This window comes from Notothenia coriiceps, unplaced genomic scaffold, assembly GCF_000735185.1.
Source record: "Notothenia coriiceps isolate Sejong01 unplaced genomic scaffold, NC01 NC01_scaffold00014239, whole genome shotgun sequence".
NCBI classification, from domain to species: domain Eukaryota; kingdom Metazoa; phylum Chordata; class Actinopteri; order Perciformes; family Nototheniidae; genus Notothenia; species Notothenia coriiceps.
Genome location: NW_011346940.1, coordinates 5,714 through 13,271, shown reverse-complemented (window position 1 = coordinate 13,271; position 7,558 = coordinate 5,714).

The following is a 7,558-nucleotide window of genomic DNA, read 5'->3' as shown; positions in this document are numbered from 1 at the left end:
CACAACACTTTACTGAGCCGATTCTGCTGAGCCATGACAATAGCGACAGAAGCAGGGTGACACCATAACCTCGGTATCATTGACGCACAACATGCGTGCACACAAGGACAGACTTGGCATGTTGTATGGAAACTGTGTCATCATTTTAATCTCTGCAGGCAACATGGAGTCATGGGATCCAGTTTGGATGCCAATTTATGGAGCGTGTTTCGCTCGATAATGAAATGATGGCTCTTCTAAAGTCCAAAAGCAATGTATACAGAATGCAATATGTCCTTGCAGAAAGCTTTAAAAGGACATTTATACCTGAGCAGATCTGGCGATTAGAAACACAAAGCAGACTGTTTCAGTGGCTGCAGGCGTTTTAGCAGCAGTAGCCTGGAGCGCACATATTATCCAGCCGTTAGAGACTTCAGCAGGGAAAAACAGAAGATTAGGGTAATGAATTCAGTTTCTGTGAAGGGAGGGATCTATCCTCTAATGTGCACGTTTCAACCTTAAGCCAGCACCTGTTTCTCTGATGTTTTTTTATTAAGGGGATGAGAACCACTTGTCATTATGTTATGGTTATTAAAATAATCTGCGTGACAGGAGTCATTTCCTGAATTAGAGATTTTTAAAGCAACTGTTTTCAAATGTATTGTAGGTGATTTATATTCACTTGACTCTGAGGTTCGCATAAGAATACATTATGCTTGTGGTGTGTATTTGCATGCACATTGAAAATATAGAAAAAGCAAATGTGTACATGCCTCTGTTCTCAAATAAAAACGTGTTTTAAAAGAAATTATTATTTAATTTTAGAGTCAATATGATATTTGTAATAGCCCACATAACCAAACAAAATCTGCATTATTGTTTTACCTTGTTTGTTAGTCTTGGGGTTCATTGTATTTGTCAAAACATGAATTGCAAGACAGTTAAACATTTTCTTTATTGAACTCGGCCTGATTTTTTATATTTCATTAATTATTTATGGTTTTGAGTTAAAAGAAAAACTAAGAGAACTCAAATAATATTTTACAATTGGAAAAACAATTTGTCTGCTTTAGAAATGTATGTTTTTTCTCAAAAATGTAACAAAGATTGGTATCAATGGATACTCAGAAAAACAACAAACAAAAATAACAGGACATTTCTTTGTATCCCACTTCATGTATGTCACTTTTAAAAGGTTTGTTTACACTTTCGTTTTCTTATTTCTGTCCCCCAAGTGTATTTCTTGCAAAAAGAGTGTGTGTGTGCCTTTAGCAAAATATGTGCAATCTTTTTTAATTCAGATTTATCACAGTATTTGTCTGGCATTGGTTACAAGGCTTCATAGTAAACAGTAAACCTTCACCAGATAAAAGGTGGACTGCTGAATGTGTCATTACATATAATTCCACCTGCAATCTGATGCAAAAGACATGTTTTGTCCACCATACACTTCCATACAAACCTGCAATTTTGAAATGGTTGGATAGATTCTGGACGCTGTTGCAATGGTGGAATACATTCACATATCTTGCAGTGAAAATAGGATTTTGATCCACGGAAGCCCTCGGTTCCCTGGCCTGATTGCTGGGAAGATCTTGCTTCATTTCGCCTCTCTATTGAGGTAGGCGCTGTATAAATAGTCACACTGGAAATAGACCCTCACTCTCAGAGGAGCCTCTCAGGAGAGGACCAACAGCCAGATTTCCAACACTGAGATATAGGTCGCACATTACAGACATCTGGATTGTTTGTATGTGTTGTGGAATCCCTTCTCGATTTAAGAAAAACAACACTTTGAAGTTTTCAGTCATACAGGAAACGCATTCACCGAATTTGTTTCAAAAATAATCTTTCCTCCTGCAGCCACAAACATTTACCCATTTGCTCTCCATTTAGGCTTCTACGCCTCATTATCCCTGTACCATGAGTGTGTGCAGGTCTGTTTTCTTGCTCTTCTCCATCCCTGTTTTAAATCATTTTATTAACGGACATGTTTCCCCAAAGACTCCCATGTTCCTCACGAGGCGCTAATGAACGTTGATCTCACAGTATCTGTCATGGATGAAACCCCCGGGTATAACTTGTGAACTTTTGATGTGTTTATTTATGATTCAGTCTGGGAAACATATCCAATCGTTACTGAATTGTTCTAAATAATCAAGTGATTTTATATCTTTTAAAACGTAAGTTGAATATTACTTTGGTGTAGTAAATAAATCTCAAAGTATATGCACACAGACCAAATAGTGTTCAGTCTGTTTAAACAATTCCAATTGAAAGCAGCAGCTTTTTTTGGTTTTTGGTTTTAAAACCAATTGAGCTAAAAGGCATTAAACGCTCTGTAGGAATGAGGGAAAGAGTGACATATTTGTTATAACACATATTCATTAGATCGATTATCAAAATAAAATGAAATAAATTGTTGACTTTTTATGGATAGTTGAAAAAGTCAGCCCAAACAAGGTCCTTAACAGTCACTAATTTCCAGAACAGGATATCTAATTTACTGCCAGGTTGGCTTTATATATATTTTTGACTGTAAAGAATGTTTAAACAAATGGGTCAGGAAATAGCTAAAAATGGTCATGTTTCCAGTATTTCACAATATAGCACTATCTTAGAAAGATACTGTACATGATGAGTCAAATGTGATGAGAAACTGAAAGGGTGTGACCACATCTGCTGTGGGTTCTTATGGAATATTGGCACCAGTATTGTTGCCACTGTTAGATTATGGCATGGAGACTGATCATCATGTCAGTCATTTATTATGGTCCAGTAACACATAGCAGAGTCCGATACTGGTGGACGGCCATTAAGTTGAAATGTCCACTGACTACTAAATTATGCTGTGATGCTGCGTTAGCCAAATAATACTTTTTTTCTATAATGAAGAGCTCTTGCTCTGCCAGCATGGTGTTATGCTGGCAGAAGGAGACATAGGTGGAGAAAGAAAAACACAGGAGAGTCTCAAAGGAGTAAAATGGCTGCCGAAAGAAATCTAACCCAAATCTCCTTCATTTTGCGTCCCTTGAGTGGCAGAGCATTTCAAGGGAAACTGATTTGCATGCAATTGTCAACTGATTACATTCTAATCTATTTTAACACCTCGTTATGAGACGATCTTCCTTATAGAAACTTAAGCTAAGTAGTTCCACCTGATGTAATTATAGAAGCTTGTGAAACATTCGGCCATTACAAACAGGAAGTTACTTCTTTGACACTGAAATTGGGTGTTGGCTTCAACTTCAGTGGTAGATTGGGTCAGTCATTATTATTGGGCTAGTGGTTTGAGCCACAGCTTTGCATGAAAAGACTTATTTGAGTAAAAAACTGAACCTCCAATTGCTTCCCTAAGCCACAGGACCGTTTTCCTTTCCTGTGGTGAGAGAACTTACAGTAACTCAAACGAGCAATGGAGTTAGTGGGTGGTAAAATAAGTGAATCCCAACTGAAATGAAACAAATATCAGTGTTGAAGAATACATTAAAGACTATTGTTTTCCTACCGGGGTAACTTAATTCACATCTGGGATTACTGGTTTGAACGATGTCCTTTCTGGGCCAAGGTGAAATAAATTATTATCCTTCACAATTAATGGTTTAGTCTAAGAGGCGGATCCCATAATTCTCATCAGTCTCGATGGCAATTACCTTTCCTGGGGTACAATCAAAGAGGCTTTATAACAAAAGATGATGCATTACAATTGGCACCAATGGGATGAACTGGTATACACTTCTGTCTTCCAAGTGGGTGTGTTCTAATGTAGTTAATACTTTATTTAGCTAACACTGTATATTAACACAGCTAACATACATATTTGGCATAAGGAAAAGTAGTAGTAGTAGTAGGCAGTCACACATGATAGTTGTGGTTAGCTTGTTGTATCGAAATTTCGCGAGAGTTTCTGGATGATTAGTAGAGAAAGTGCACATTCACTTTGTTTTTCAGTCAGAAAATGCGATTTTAATGTCAGAATGTACAGAAGATATGTGGCTTGTGAGAAATGTATCCAATATTGACTGTTGTGAGTCTTTTTTCAAAAGTAAATCGTTTTCCCTGAGGACTTCCGGTTGCTGCCAAAAATTCACCCGAGCTTCCTAACCCAGACCACGTCTTCTCTAAATAAGACCATGCGTCTCTTTGTCAACACATTTTTTATTATATATGGATTAATTCTCCTACGATCAGAGCTGACAAACAAAGACGTATCCCCCAAATATGCAGTTGTACATTCCGGCAGCAAGAAGAACACATGGCTCATAAGTACCTCCAAATAGAAGAGTGTTAATTCATTCACTTACAGTAAGAAATGCAAAATTCATAGATGTACTAAAATAAGTTAAAGGTGTGGTATGTCTTTGGCAGCATATCAAAGAGAATATGTGACTACTCTCTGAGTAATATGACTCATATTGATTCAACCCACAGCCAGATCATCAAAGCTTTTACTTTTCTACACGTCTCTAGAAAGACACAGAGAAGGAGGTGTTTTTTGTTGTTGTTTAAGGTTGCATACAGTACGTTGATTCTTTTGTCACTAGGAGGCAGAAGGACCCTAAAACAAGCTGACAGACATACCCCAGCTAGAACTTTTTTTGTTCTAAAAACATTCTGAGAATGTTACATTCATTGTTCTAGGAATGTTTTCAGCGGGAAGTTTTTGTTTGGTTCCCAGAATGTTCTTCTGAAAGGTAGGATAACGTTCTTTAAAAATATTCTTGAAATGTTTGGTGATAACCTTCTTAAAATGTTTGGTGATAACCTTCTTAAGATGTTTTTGATAAAATTGTTAGAACATTGTGCCCTACTATTCTTAAAACGTTTTCAGCGGGACGTTTTATTTTGATTCCCAGAATGTTCTTCTGAAAGATAGGATAACGTTCTCTAAAAACATTCTTAAAATGTTTTTGATAACATTGTTAGAACATTATGCCCTACTGTTCTTAAAACGTTTTCAGCTGCAAGTTAGATTTGTTTATGTTGCCAGAATGTTATTATTTTAGAGAAGGATAACATGCTTTATGTTTAAAACATTATGCAAATGTCCTGTGGTAACAATTTACTAAAATATTTTTACATTATTAGAACATAAAGACATAATATTCCTGTCATTGTTCAACTCAAAATTCCTGGGTAACTGGACTGACCACTGTGGTCATTAGGATTATATTGATAGTTTACTTAACTATTGGAATTTGACTATTAACACATGTAAAAGGATGACTTGGAATCAGCTGGTGAAAGTAACATTTGTTTATTGGAAAAGGGGAGCTGGGAGTGGAGGTTGGTTATGGCAGCAGTGGGAAACAGTTGTTCCAGGGTGGAGAGGCCTGGCTGGCCTTGGGAGTGTGAAAGGCCTTGGATTCCTCCTGGGAGAGACACAAAAATGAGTGTGAGGCAAAAGCAGGCAAAGTTGTCAAAGAATATGCTGGCAAAAAGCTAGAGCGGCATGCAACAAACCGTTCACGGCAACAATCCGGCAGGGAATGAGTGCAGGCTGTAGGCTTTCATAGTGTGGCTGATGAGCAGGTTGCAGGTGTGGTTGATTGGAGATTGCTCCCAGCCGTGTAGAGCAGACCAGCAGGCAGAGAGAGAGACACACAGTAGAAAGAAACACATACAAACACTAACAGGGGTTTCAGGGATGGGCAGTGACAGTCGGTCCGTTCTTCTATATGTCTGTCTTTGGTTTTCTAAGTGTTATTCGATCCTTATGACAATAGAGATATGTGCATAAACAACAAAAACACTTGGGGTATAATGTTCGAACAATGTTATCACCAAACATTTTAAGAATGTTTTTAGAGAACGTTATCCTACCTTTCAGAAGTACATTCTAGGAACCAAAATAAAACTTCTCGATGAAACCATTCCTAGAACAATGAATGGTAACATTCTCAGGATGTTTTTAGAACCAACAATGTCTAGCTGGTAACTCAGACATGCCTACCCAAACATGCAATATCATGAATTGCATGCTTGTTTTTTTTTTAAAAAGGAAAATGTGGTGACATCAGATTTTTTTAAACATCCTTTTCAAACAAATGCAACAAATTTGTTTTTTAAAGCGAATTACAAATAAATCTGATATTGACCATGACCGTATTAATATTTCGCATCACAGGAACGTTTTATAAAAAAATAATAACCTCCTGAAAACATTATCCAAATGTTGCTTTCAAAATGTTCTTCTTTGGTTATCATGTAACATTGATGGAATGTTTTATAAAGAACATCTTTAATTAGTTACCCAACAACGTCCAAAACACATCCTTAGAATGTTGGAGGCAAAACGTTCCACCTTTGTTAACATATCACATTAAAGGAACATTTTATAAAAAACTTTCTGTCATCTCAGGCCTCAATAACATCCTCAAAACATCCTCTGAATGTTGCAGTTAAAAAGTTACGTCTTAGTTAACCTTAAACCTTATAGGAACATTATTTGAAAAAATAAACATCCTAAAAAGGTTCTTTGAACATCAGATTAAAACGTTTCTTTAAAACCTTATTAGAACCTGTAGGTAAAGTTGTGAGAACGTTCCCCGCTAGCTGGGACACCCCTGACATATTGTAATCTTATACAGCGGTTATGACCAGTGTTGGGCAAGTTAAATGAAAGATTGATTATACATCGCTCTTCATTGAAAATATAATTGGTAACATTACACATTACAATATTTTCGTTACCAAGCCGAGTTCCTTCAGAAGAGCCTTTCAACAAATCCAAAGACTCAACCTACAAGTAACATTTTACAAAGTAGGAATAGAAAAAAAAGACACTGTGGTTCAACAAGCAAGCAACTCACCATCAACAGCTAGCTAATAGTAGCATGGAAGTTGCTTGCCTACCGCTGCCTCAATCTGCTTGTTTTTCGTTGTTTTTTTTGTATATGAACTAACCAAAGTCACAAATAATACAAGGGCAGCAGCAGACCGACAACTCCGCAGTTGGTCAAATTTAAGTTTTTCTCAAAGGAGTCTGGTTGCGCTTTGTAGAGAGCGTATACAAGACTCAGTTCTCCGTATGTAAGCAAGGTAAAGAGGTGGAAATATTTTAAATATACTGTATATCTAAACTGATATTGTACCCACAGTATAACCCACTTTAAAACAACCAAACTATCACTCTAATTTGCTAAGTATCTGTTAACTCTTAGGCCCCACGGACCTTGTTCCGGGGCCGAAATTGCGTCAAATTTATAGGAAACAACGTCTAAGGAACCTTAATATTTAATAAACTATGAATATTTTATATCCATATAACGGGAAAAAACTCATTTAACTGCTCTTTTTCATTTAAAAAAAACAAAAAACACACAATGCTAACAGTGAGCCTCTGAATTAGCCCCGGGCGAAAAATGCTAACCTATTACTGCACTGAAAATCTCTCCTAGCTCCCTTATTACTTATCCTAGCTGCACATCCAACACGTAGTTTATGATCGTAAAGACACAGAATCTAACGGTGCCCACCTCAACACTGAAAGATACAAACTCGCAACGTTATCAACAAAAACGTACATCAAAACAAGTGGCGCTAGGTAGCCTAAAACGGTAACATGGCTTACCTTGGT